The following is a 12,230-nucleotide window of genomic DNA, read 5'->3' on the forward strand; positions in this document are numbered from 1 at the left end:
CAATATTGAGCCCACGAGGCTGTAAAATGCCTAAATGGAAAATGAGACATTATTTCTGGAGGTTGCTTTATGCAGGGTTGAAGCATTGCAACAAGCCCAGCATTGAGACATCAGCATCTGCTCAGTGGGAGCAACGGCTTAGGATGAAGCAACAGCAGGTGATGAACCAAGGATGTAAATTCAGGTTGAGCTTTTGTGGAACCAAATGATGCTGGACACAGCTGTATGATTGAGGACAAAGTGAGGACTGCAGATGCTGGAGATCAGAGCTGAAAATGTGTTGCTGGAAAAGCGCAGCAGGTCAGGCAGCATCCAAGGACCAGGAGAATCGACGTTTCGGCCATTACTGAAGAAGGGCTTATGCCCGAAACGTCGATTCTCCTGTTTCTTGGATGCTGCCTGACCTGCTGCGCTTTTCCAGCAACACATTTGCAACAGCTGTATGATTGGCCAATCACAATCATAGCACTCAAGGGTCAAGTGCCATCATACCAGCACACATTCTGACCAATGGTGAAGTTGTCTAGCTAAGGTAATTTTTCTAATTTCCATTGTTAGGTTGGCTCATTATTGCTATTGTATAATACCTTTTCTGTTAATACCCAGTCTCTCAGATCTGCCTGGAAGATGGGATAACCCTGTCAAGAATCTTGCAGCTGTGTGAATTGAATGGCAGAGTTTCAAAGAAATCAGTTAGAACTTGTTCCTAAAGACTGCTAATTATCAGTCAGCTGCTTCTGAGCATCAAATAACACAGAATGTGGTCCATCATATGCAACTGGATCCTGTACATGTCTGACAGCTCTGACAGTTTCCCAGCTTCCATCCCTATGACTGGATGAAAAGATGGAAAGGTTTAAACTTTCACAGTGAATAAATACATTTCCCTGGTGTATTGGGACATAGAATGACACAACACTGAATAAAACTATTTTAAACCAACCATGCCTGGGTGAGCTCTGAGGTGGATTAATACAATGTGACCCACTTGCTGGCACTGTCTTCCAAAGGTTGTGATTCACATCCTTTCAACTTTCTCCAATTCTCCTTGAAATTTTGTGAATGATTCTGCTCTCTCCACCTTTCAGGCAGAGCATTCCAGGTCACCCCTTACTTTCTAAAACAAAATCTCGGATCTTACCTCTTGTTCCTTCATCAATTATCTTCAGTCTGTGTCCAATGGTGACTTGCTGATTAAAGTGGGGGGAGGGGAGGGGGAGGCAACAGGGAATAGTGGTCACGTCACTGGAGCAGCATAGAACAAATATAGAACAGTATAGCACAGGAATAGGCCCTTCAGCCCACCATGGACTGACCATGACACCATTCTAAACTAATCTCATCCATTTGCAAATAGTCACAGAGATATACAGCACGGAAAAAGACCCTTCAGTCCAACTCATCCATGCCGACTTCATATCCTAACCTAATCTAGTCCCATTTGCCAGCACTTGGCCCTTATCCCTCCAAACCCTTCCTATTCATATACCTATCCAGATGCCTTTTAATTGTTATAATTGTACCAGTCTCCACCACTTCCTCTGGCAGCTCATTCCATACACGTACCACCCTCTGTGTGAAAAGGTTGCCCCATAGGTCTCTTTTAAACTTTTCCCTCCTCACCCTAAACCAATACCCTCTAGTTCTGAACTCCCCCACCCCCGTGAAAAGACCTTGTCTATTTATCCTATCCATGCCCCTCATGATTTTATAAACATCTACATGGTCACCCCTCAGTCTCTGACGCTCCAGGGAAAACAGCCCCAGCCTGTTCAGCCTCTCCCTGTAGCTCAAATCCTCCAACCCTGGCAACATTCTTGTAAATCTTTTCTGAACCCTTTCAAGTTTCACAACATCTTTCCGATAGGAAGGAGACCAGAATTGCACACAGTACTCCAAAAGTGGTCTAACCAATATCCTGTACAGCTGCAACATGACCCCCCTCAACTCTTGTACTCCATACTCTGACCAATAAAATAAAGCATACCAAATGCCTTCTTCATTGTTCTATCTACCTGTGACTCCACTTTCAAGGGACTATGAACCTGCACTCTAAGGTCTCTTTGTTCAGCAGCACTCCCCAGGACTTTACCATGAAATGTATACATCCTGTTTTGATTTGCCTTTCCAAAATGTAGCACCTCACATTTACTAAATTAAATTCTATCTGCCACTTCTCAGCCCATTGGCCCATCTGATCAATATCCTGTTGTACACGGAAGTAACCTTCTTCGATGTCCACTACACCCCCAATTTTGGTGTCATCTGCAAACTTACTAATTATACCTCCTGTGTTCACATCCAAATCATTTATATAAATGACAAAAAACAGTACCCAGCACTGTTCCTTATCGGTGGTCACAGGCCTCCAATCTGAAAAAAACCCTCCATCATCACCCCCTGTCTTCTACTTTTGAGCCAGTTCTGTATCCAAATGGCTAGTTCTCCCTGTATTCCATGAGATCTAACCTTGCTAACCAGTCTATCATGAGGAACATGTTGAATGCCTTACTGAAGTCCATATAGATCATGTCCTCCACTCTGCCCTCACCAATCCTCTTTTTTATTTCTTCAAAAAACTCAATCAAGTTTGTGAGACATGATTTCCCATGCACAAAGCCATGTTGACTATCCCTAATCAGTCCTTGCCTTCCCAAATACATGTAAATCCTGTCCCTCAGGATTCCCTTCACCAACTTGTCCACCAACAGTGTCAGGCTCACTGGTCTATAGTTTCCTGGCTTTTCCTTATCACCCTTCTTAAACAGTGGCACCACATTAGCCAACCTCCAGTCTTCCGGCACCTCACACGTAACTATCAATGACATAAATATCTCAGCAAGAGGCCCAGCAATCACTTCCCTAGCTTCCCACTGAGTTCTAGGGTACACCTGATCAGGTCCTGGGGATTAGTACAATTTTATACGTTTCAAGACATTCAACACCATTACCTCTGTAATATGGGCATTCTTCAAGATGTCACCATCGATTTCCCTACATTCTATACCTTCCATGTCCTTCTCCACAGTAAACACTGATGCAAAATATTTGATTAGTACCTCCCTCATCTCCTACAGTTCCACGCATAAGCTGCCTTGCTGATATTTAAGGGCCCCTATTCTCTCCCTAGTTATCTCTTTGTCCTTAATGTATTTATAAAAACCCGTTGCATTCTCCTTAACCCTATTTGCCAAAGCTATCTCCCTATTTTGCTCTCCTGATTTCCCTCCTAAGTATACTCTTATTGTCTTTATACTCTTCCAGGGATTCACTGATCTCCCCTGTGTGTACCTGACATAAGCTTCCTTCTTTTTCTTAACCAAAACCTCAATTTCTTTAGTCATCCAGCATTCCTAACCAGCCTTGCCTACACCCTAACAGGAATATACAGTCTCTGGGCTCTTGTTAATGGCAAAGTGACACAGTGGTTAGCACTGCTGCCTCACAGTGCTAGAGACCCAGGTTCAATTCCCACCTTGGGTGGGTGAGAGGTCTGTGTGAAGTTTGTACATTCTCCCCGTGTTTCCTCCCACAATCCAAAAGATGTGCAGGTCAGGTGAATTGGCCATGCTAAATTGCCCCTAGTGTTAGGTGTAGGGGAATGGGTCTGGGTGGGTTGGTCTTGTTGGACCGAAGGGCCTATTTCCACACTGTAAGTAATCTAATCAACTCGTTTTTGAAGGCTTCCCATTTTCCAGCTGTCCCTTTACCTGCAAACATCTGCTTTTGACAGTTTTTACCTACTACCATCAAAATTAGCCTTCCTTCCATTTAGAACTTCACTTTTAGATCCAAACTATCTTTAATGCTAATAGAATTATGGTTGCTGGCCCCAAAATGTTCCCCCACTGACACCTCAGTAACCTGTCCTCGTGGTCGGTATCTCTCTATTCTCTGCCTGTTCATGTGTCTGTCTGAATGCCTCTAAATATTGCTGTTCTATCTAGTTCTCCCACCTCCTCTGATAACACTTCTAAGTACCTACCATCCTCTCTGTAGAACTTTCCCCGCACATTCCTTTAAACTTTTCCCCTCCCACCTTAAACCTCACCTTATACCTGCTAATATTTGACATTTCCACCTGGGAAGAAAGATTCTGACCATTCACCCTATCCATACTTTTCATAATTTTGTTCACTTCCATCAGGTAACCCCTCATCCTCTGACATTCCAGTGAAAACAATCTGAGTTCATCCAATCTCTCCTTATAACTGACACATTCCAATCCAGGTAACATCCTGGTAAACCTCTGCTGTATCCTCTCCAAAGCATCCCCATTCTTCCAATACTGTGGCAACAATAACTGCACAGAATCATATAAATTTGGCCAAACTAAAGCTTTTTATAGCTGCAACATGAGTTACTAACTTTTATACTCAATGCCCCGACCAATGATGACAAGTATCCCATTAGTTTGTTTATCTTTGTATCCATTATGTTGCCACTATCAGGGAGCTATGAATTGAATTGAACTGAATTTATTGTCACGTGTACCAAGGTACAGTGAAAAGCTTTGTCTTGCGAGCAGTCCAGGCAGATCACAGAGTTAACTAGCATAGATAGTAAATAATAGGTAAACAGCGGCAAAAACAAAAACACAGAAACAGGCGAATGTTAAGAGTTTGTGAATCCATTCAGTATTCTAACAACAGCAGGGTAGAGACTGTTTCGAAACTGGCTGGAGCATGTGTTCAGGCTTCTGTACTTTCTCCCTGATGGTATAGGTCGTAGAAAAACATTGCCAGGGTGAGATGGATCTTTGAGAATGCTGGCGGCCTTTTCTTGACAGCTGGCCTGGTAGATGGATTCTATAGATGGGAGGTTGGCCTTTGTGATTGTCCGGGCTGAGTTCACCACTCTCTGTAACCGTCTCCGATCTTGAAAAGTACAGTTGCCATACCAGGTATTGAAACATCCAGACAAAATGCTCTCAATGGCGCACCTATAAAATTTGGCAAGGGTATTCGCCCTCATGGCAAATGTCCTCAGCTGTCTGAGGAAGAAGACACTTGCGTTCCAAGATCCCAATGGGCATCAATGTTCCTCAGAGTCCTGCCATGTACAGTATATTTTCCTCTTGCATTTGACCTTCACAAATGCACCATCTTACACTTGTCCAAAACAGAGAGACTGAGGTTGCAGATTCATGTTCCTTGAAATGGAGTCCTAGGTAGACAGGGCGATGAAAAAGTGTTTGGAACGCTTGCCTTTATTGGTCAGAACATAGAGTATAGGAGTAGGGATGCCATGTTGCAGTTGTACAGGCATTGGTGAGGCCATTTTTTAGAATTTAGAATTTATTTCATGTGTACTTTTACAAAAAAATAAAATGAAAAGTGTTTGAAGTTACCCTGCTATGGCACCTATATTAATATTATTTAGAATACTATCTACAATTCTGCTCTCCTTTCTATAGTAAAGAGGGTGCAGAAAAGGTTTACAAGGATGTTGCCACAGCTACAGGAAGAGGCTGAATAGGCCAGGGCTGTTTTTCCTGGAGCATTGCCCCACCGGAGTGAGTTATAGTCACTTCCTTCATTCACACAAAGAACACTTTGCATCGACATACTGTTTTATCCAGAGTCCCAGGTAGAATGGCAAAAGTTCACCCAATAAAGGGAGGTGAGGTTGCATGATATTTCGGGTTTTCATTCAAGGGCTTGATTCTGACTCTTGGACCCCTTTAATGTTGCTCTTTCTGGCAAATGTGGTCCTCTTGTTGATTTCAAGCCTTTCTTCATTTAATTATATTTGCAGTTTTAATATTGTCAAAAATCTAAAGCCAGGTTACCTTTTATTCTCTGTAATGTCTAAAAGGGCTAAAACTGAACTGGGTTTATCCAGTAATAAAAACAGAGAGTATTAGAGAAACTCAGCAGGTCTGTCAGCATCTATGAAGATAGAAACAGAGTTATTGTTTCAAGCCCAGTATGGAAAAGTGTTGAGGTGGATGAGGAAAACGCTAACCTTGGTGGAAGGATAAATGACCAGGGGCATAAATTTAAGGTTAGGGACAGAAAGTTTCAAGGGGACATGAGGAAATGCCCAGAGGCTGGTAGGAATCTGGAACTCATTGTCTGTATGGGTAGTAAAGGCAGAAACCCTCATAACATTGAAGAAGTGTTTAGATGTGTACTTTGGATGCAAAGTTACACTTGGCTATGGGCCAAGTGCTGGGAAATGGGATTAGAATAGTTAGGTAATGGTTTTTGACCAGTGCAGACTTGATGGGCCAAAGGGCCGCCTTCTGTGATGCTGATCTCAATGACTCTATGGGGAGGAGCAAGTGGAACGGAAAGGACTGGTCACATTTGTTGAGAAGTGAGTAAGACCCAGAGTAGCTGTTAACAGCAAAATATAGGCTAAAAGCGACACCAGACACTGGAGGTGGGGAAATAAAATGAAGGACAACATTGATGGTCTGAAGTTGTTGAACTCACTGTTGAGTCACGAAGAATGTGAAGTACTTGGCGAAGTGGGAGGGGGAGTTAAAGTGTTCAGCCACGGGGCAGTTGGGTTGGTTTGGTTGGTGCGGGTGTCCCAGAGGTGTTCTCTGAAACGTTGCACAAGTAGGCGGCCTGTCTCCCCAATATATAGGAGGCCACATCGGGTGCAGCGGATGCAGTAAATGATGTGTGTGGAGGTGCAGGTGAATGTCTGATGGATATGGAAGGATCCCTAGGGGCCTTGGAGGGAAGTGAGGGGGGAGGTGTGGGCGCAAGTTTTGCATTTCTTGCGGTTGCAGGGGAAGGTGCCGGGAGTGGAGGTTGGGTTGGTGGGGGGTGTGGATCTGATGAGGGAGTCGTGAAGGGAGTGGTCTTTCCAGAATGCTGATAGAGGAGGGGAGGGAAATATATCCCTGGTGGTGGGGTCTGTTTGGAGGTGGCGGAAATGACGAAGGATGATACGAATTATCTGCAGGTTGGTGGGGTGATAGGTGAGGACCAGTGAGGTTCTGTCCTTGTGGTGATTGGAGGGGCGGGGTTCAAGGGCGGAGGAGCGGGAAGTGGAGGAGATGCGGTGGAGAGCATTGTCAACCACGTCTGAGGGGAAATTGCGGTCTTTGGAGAAAGAGGCATCTGGGTTGTTCGGTATTGGAATTGGTCCTCCTGGGAGCAGATGCGGCGAAGGCGAAGGAATTGGGAATATGGAATGGCATTTTTACAGGGGGTAGGGTGGGAGTAGGTGTAGTCTAGGTAGCTGTGGGAGTCAGTTGGTTTATAGTAAACATCCGTGTTGAGTCGGTCGTCTGAGATAGAAATGGAGAGGTCTAGGAAGGGGAGAGAGAGGAGTCTGAGATGGTCCAGGTAAATTTGAGCTGAAAATGTGTTGCTGGAAAAGCGCAGCAGGTCAGGCAGCATCCAAGGAACAGGAGAATCGATGTTTCGGGCATAAGCCGTTCTTCAGGGCTTATGCCTGAAACGTCGATTCTCCTGCTCCTTGGATGCTGCCTGAGCTGCTGCGCTTTTCCAGCAACACATTTTCAGCTCTGATCTCCAGCGTCTGCAGTCCTCACTTTCTCCAGATAAATTTGAGGTCAGGGTGGAAGGTGTTAGTAAAGTGGATGAACTGTTCAACCTCCTTGTGGGAGCACGAGGTAGCGCCGATAGTAGTCATCGATGTAGTGGAGGAAAAGGTGGGGGGTGGTGCCAGTGTAGTTGCGGAAGATGGACTGTTCCACATATCTGACGAAGAGGCAGGCATAGCTGGGGCCCATGCAAGTGCCCATGGCTATAAGTCAAGGACAGAAATGTGATCATGAGAGCAAGATGGCGACTGCCCAGAAGGTTATGGTTATGGTTAAATGAATGTTTTCTGTAAAGTATCTCCATTCAAGATGGTGCTGGAGTAGTAGAGCTGTGCTTGGGCTCTGAACGCAAGGCCATCCACTTCATCTGCTTTTTTTCTCTTTTCTTCTTTTTTACTTTCTGCTCTTTTATTTTCATTTTTTCCCTTTGTTTCTTTATCTTTTCTTTAAAGCCTTTTGTGACAAGCTAATTGACAGCATTGGCATGGCGATGAGAGCAGGTCGTGTGTGCAATAGTGGCAGCCTCCCAGCAGTTGGAGGCAGAGAGGCCAGCAAGGGATTATCTTGAAGGAGGTAGGCCGGAGTAGGCTCCCAGGCGAGGCAGTGGTGGCCTGGCAGCAGAGCCAGGAACTCCTGGTTGTGGTTGTGTCAGGCCCGGAGCGAGGGAATGCCTGGTTGCAGGGACAGTGTAGATTCAGCATGGGACTCAGAGATGGTGTTGGTGAGGTGGGCCCAGCAGCGAAGAGATGGCGCCTACAGAGTGTCAACTCCTGAATTGGTGTATCTGCCGAGGCAGTAGTGAGGCAGAGGAGGACTGGTGGAGGTTCAGATACTATTGATGATAAGCTCAGGGCAGAGATGGCGGAGTGAGGATAGACTCTCCTTCAGTTATATATTTTTGTGCTTTTTATTCTTAAGCTAATCAAAATGGCACCAGATCGTGACAATAGTTGAAGGTTTTTCACTGTATTTGAGTATATCATTCACTGTAAAATACAAGTGACAACAAATCATTTGAAAAGTGGTCATCTGCTCCAGTCTCTTCTCAATGTAAAGGGGATCACACTGTGGGCATGAACAGAATAGACTCAGCTGAAGGAAAGAGAAGTGTTTCACCTCAAAAGTGTCTTTGGAACCTTCAGCAGTGAGGAGGGGAGGATGTAAAAGAGCAAGTTTTATATTTTGAATATCTCTTGTTTTATTTTGAATTCATTTTCCTTGAATGTTGCTGCTGTAGATCTGACAGGCTAACAGTGACCACAGTATATTCCTTTAAGGGAAAGAACTGTTCAAGTATTTGAATTAAATCTGATTACATGCATAATTTAAAAATGCTAATGGATAAATTTTACAATATGCCTTCTCATTCCTTCCATATACACAGCCAAATTGTTGGGAGATTACTTTATTACATCACATATGAAACTCTCAGAGACTGCATTAAGCAAGCTGCCAAGAAATGGAAGACAAACAAGGCAAATTGAGAGAAAAAAGATTGCAATTTCAGACAGTTCAATCGTACAAATCTGTAATCAATGCAACTCTATGTACACACTGGCTGGCTACATGATTGAGTGCGTATATCTCTAATGGTTATAAAACTATCTTAACACTGGGCTCTTTATCTGATGATCAGCTAGAAGGAGAAGCAATCAACATTGCAGTGCTACTATAAGGTGAGTATCAGGACAATGTCCCATAACTTTGTTTCAATTGTAATTTGGTCAAAGGTTGCTCTTTAATTATTTTGTGACATCGTAACTAATTCGTTTGAGCAGTATTAAAAGTAATTTTTCAGTGGAGATATTCAGGCACCTTTAGGCACATAAATGTCAATAACAATGTAATTTAGCCAATAATCCAGTCTCATCAATTATCCTCATTTTATTGTTTTCAGTACTCTACATCTCTATGACTCTATGGTAACTCATCACTTGTCTTTCTTAATAAGAGATTATACAGAAAGTATACTGATGTGAGAAACTAAATCACTGAGAAATAGTTTATCTAAAATGCAATATTAAAGGTAAATATTTAGTTATGTACTGTCTGCAAATTTCTTAACAATATTTGCAATAGTATCCAGATTGACCGGCCAGTGCAGTACCAAAGGTGTGCTGCAATCTGGAGGGACCAGATTTCAAATGAGGCACTAAACAGAAGTCCAGCTCTTCTCTTTGGTGTGTGTGAATGATTGTATGGCATTGTTTCACAGAACATAAGAACGAGGTACAGGAATAGGCCATTCAGCCCACAGATTCTGGATTAGTGGTGCTGGAAGAGCACAGCAGTTCAGGCAGCATCCGAGGAGCAGTAAAATCAACGTTTCACGCAAAAGCCCTTCATCAGGAATAAAGGCAGTGAGCCTGAAGCGTGGAGAGATAAGCTAGAGGAGGGTGGGGGTGGGGAGAAAGTAGCATAGAGTACAACGGGTGAGTGGGGGAGGGGATGAAGGTGATAGGTTGGGGGCGGGAGGAGGGTGGAGTGGATAGGTGGAGAAGAAGATAGGCAGGTAGGACAAGTCATGGGGACAGTGCTGAGCTGGAAGTTTGGAACTAGGCAAGCCTACTCCATGATTTAATAGCTGATCTCATCTCAGCCTTAACTCCATGTTCCTGCCTGCTCACCAACCCATTGTTCATTAAAAATCTGTTTAACTCCACCTTAAATGTACTCAATGCCCCAGCATTCACCGCACTCTGGGGTTGTGAATTCCACAGATTCATGACTGTTTGAGAGAAATTGAGAATTAGAAGAACTTTCTCCTGGCCAATGCAAAACACTCAGCCAATAACAGTTAATGAAACAGGTTGTCTGATCAATTATCACATTACTGTTTGTGGGAATTTGTTTTCACAAAATTGGCTGTTGTTTTTGCTACTTTACAACTGCGAGTTCACTTCAAAAGTACTATGATTATCTGTAAAACACTTTGAAATATTCAGAGATCATGAAAGGTGTTATAATCATTCTTTCTTCTATTGTTCTTGGTGTTACCAAGGGAATGAAACACACTGAATAATGTATAGACATTTAACAAGCTTCATTTTTTAGTACAATAGATAATTAAGTACAAATGTACTTCTAAGGGAACATAAACCAGCCAAAATGTGGCTAACAGAAAATGGTACAGAGGTTTCTTATTCTTAATCTACAACTACTAAAAGATATTTTAAAGATGAAAAATAAAACTGTGATTGCAGTTTGTTTTAATTTTCTGTGTTGGTGGTCATCTTCCAAAATTCTCTAGAGTCTGAGATGGTCCTGGCAGACTGGGCAGTGGTAAATCTAACCCATTATTTAGAAAAGTAAGCATGGGGAATACAAGCAATTCCAACCAATTACCTGTAGCAGGTAAAATGCTGGAGGGTATTTCAAAAGATGTCACAACAGGGCATTTAGAAAATATCAACAGCATTAGTTAGTCAACATAGATTTTCCAATATGATTCATTGGATTCTAGCTGAGCCAAAAGGTGCTGGTCATTTCTAGTTGCCCTTGAGAAGGTGGTGGTGAGCTGATTTATTAAACTGCTGCAATCTGTGTGCTGTAGGCAGACCAACAATGCCCTTATAGGGGAATTTCCAGGATTTTTGACCCAGTGACACTAAAGGAACAGCGATATATTTCTAAGTCATGATAGTGGGTTACTTGAAGGGGAACCTATAGGTGGTGGTGTTCCCATCTATCTGCTGCTCTTGACTTTATAGATGGAAGTGGTTGTGGATTTGGGAAGTGCTGTCAAAGGACTCCTGATAGTACACACTGCAGCTACTGGGCGTCAGTGATGGAGGGAGCAGAAGTGGTGCCAATCAAGCGGGCTGCTTTGTCCTGGATGGTGATGAGCTTCTTGAGCGTTGTTGGAGCTGCACCTAACCAGGCAACTGGGGAGTATTCCATCACACTCCTGACTTGTGCCTTGTTGATGGTGGATAGGCAATGAGGAGCCAAGATTCTGGATGAGTCGTGCTGGAAGAGCACAGCAGTTCAGGCAGCATCCAAGTAGCTTCGAAATCGTCCAGCACCACTAATCCAGAATCTGGTTTCCAGCATCTGCAGTCATTGTTTTTACCTCAGTGAGGAGCCAAGAGGTGAGTTGCTTGCTACAGGATTTTTAGCCTCTGATTAGATTACTTACAGGGTGGAAACAGGCCCTTCGGCCCAACAAGTCCTCACCGACCTGCCAAAGAGCACCCACCCAGGCCCATTCCCCTACATTTACCCCTGCACCTAACATTATGGGCAATTTAACATGGCAATTCACCTGACCTGCACATTTTTGGACTGTGGGAAGAAACAGGAGCACCCGGAGGAAACCCACGCAGACACGGGGAGAACGTGCAAACTCCACACAGTCAGTTGCCTGAGGTGAGAATTGAACCCGGGTCTCTGGCGCTGTGAGGCAGCAGTGCTAACCACTGTGCCACCGTGCCAATCCATGATCTCCTCTGTATCTATGCAGCTACTGCAGTTCAGTTTCATGTTAATTAAAACACCTAGGAATTTGATAGTAGGGAATTCAGTGATGGTAATGCCATTAAGTTTCAGGGGACAATGTTCTCTGTTGTTGGAGATAGTCATTGCCTGGTATTTGTGTGGTGCGAATGTTACTCACCACTTGTCAGCCCAATCCTGGATATTATTCAGGTCAAAGAGTCAGGCATCCATGGAGTCAGAGACATGCAGTATAGAAACAGGGCCT

Source organism: Chiloscyllium punctatum, chromosome 22 (genome assembly GCF_047496795.1).
Source record: "Chiloscyllium punctatum isolate Juve2018m chromosome 22, sChiPun1.3, whole genome shotgun sequence".
Classification (NCBI taxonomy): domain Eukaryota; kingdom Metazoa; phylum Chordata; class Chondrichthyes; order Orectolobiformes; family Hemiscylliidae; genus Chiloscyllium; species Chiloscyllium punctatum.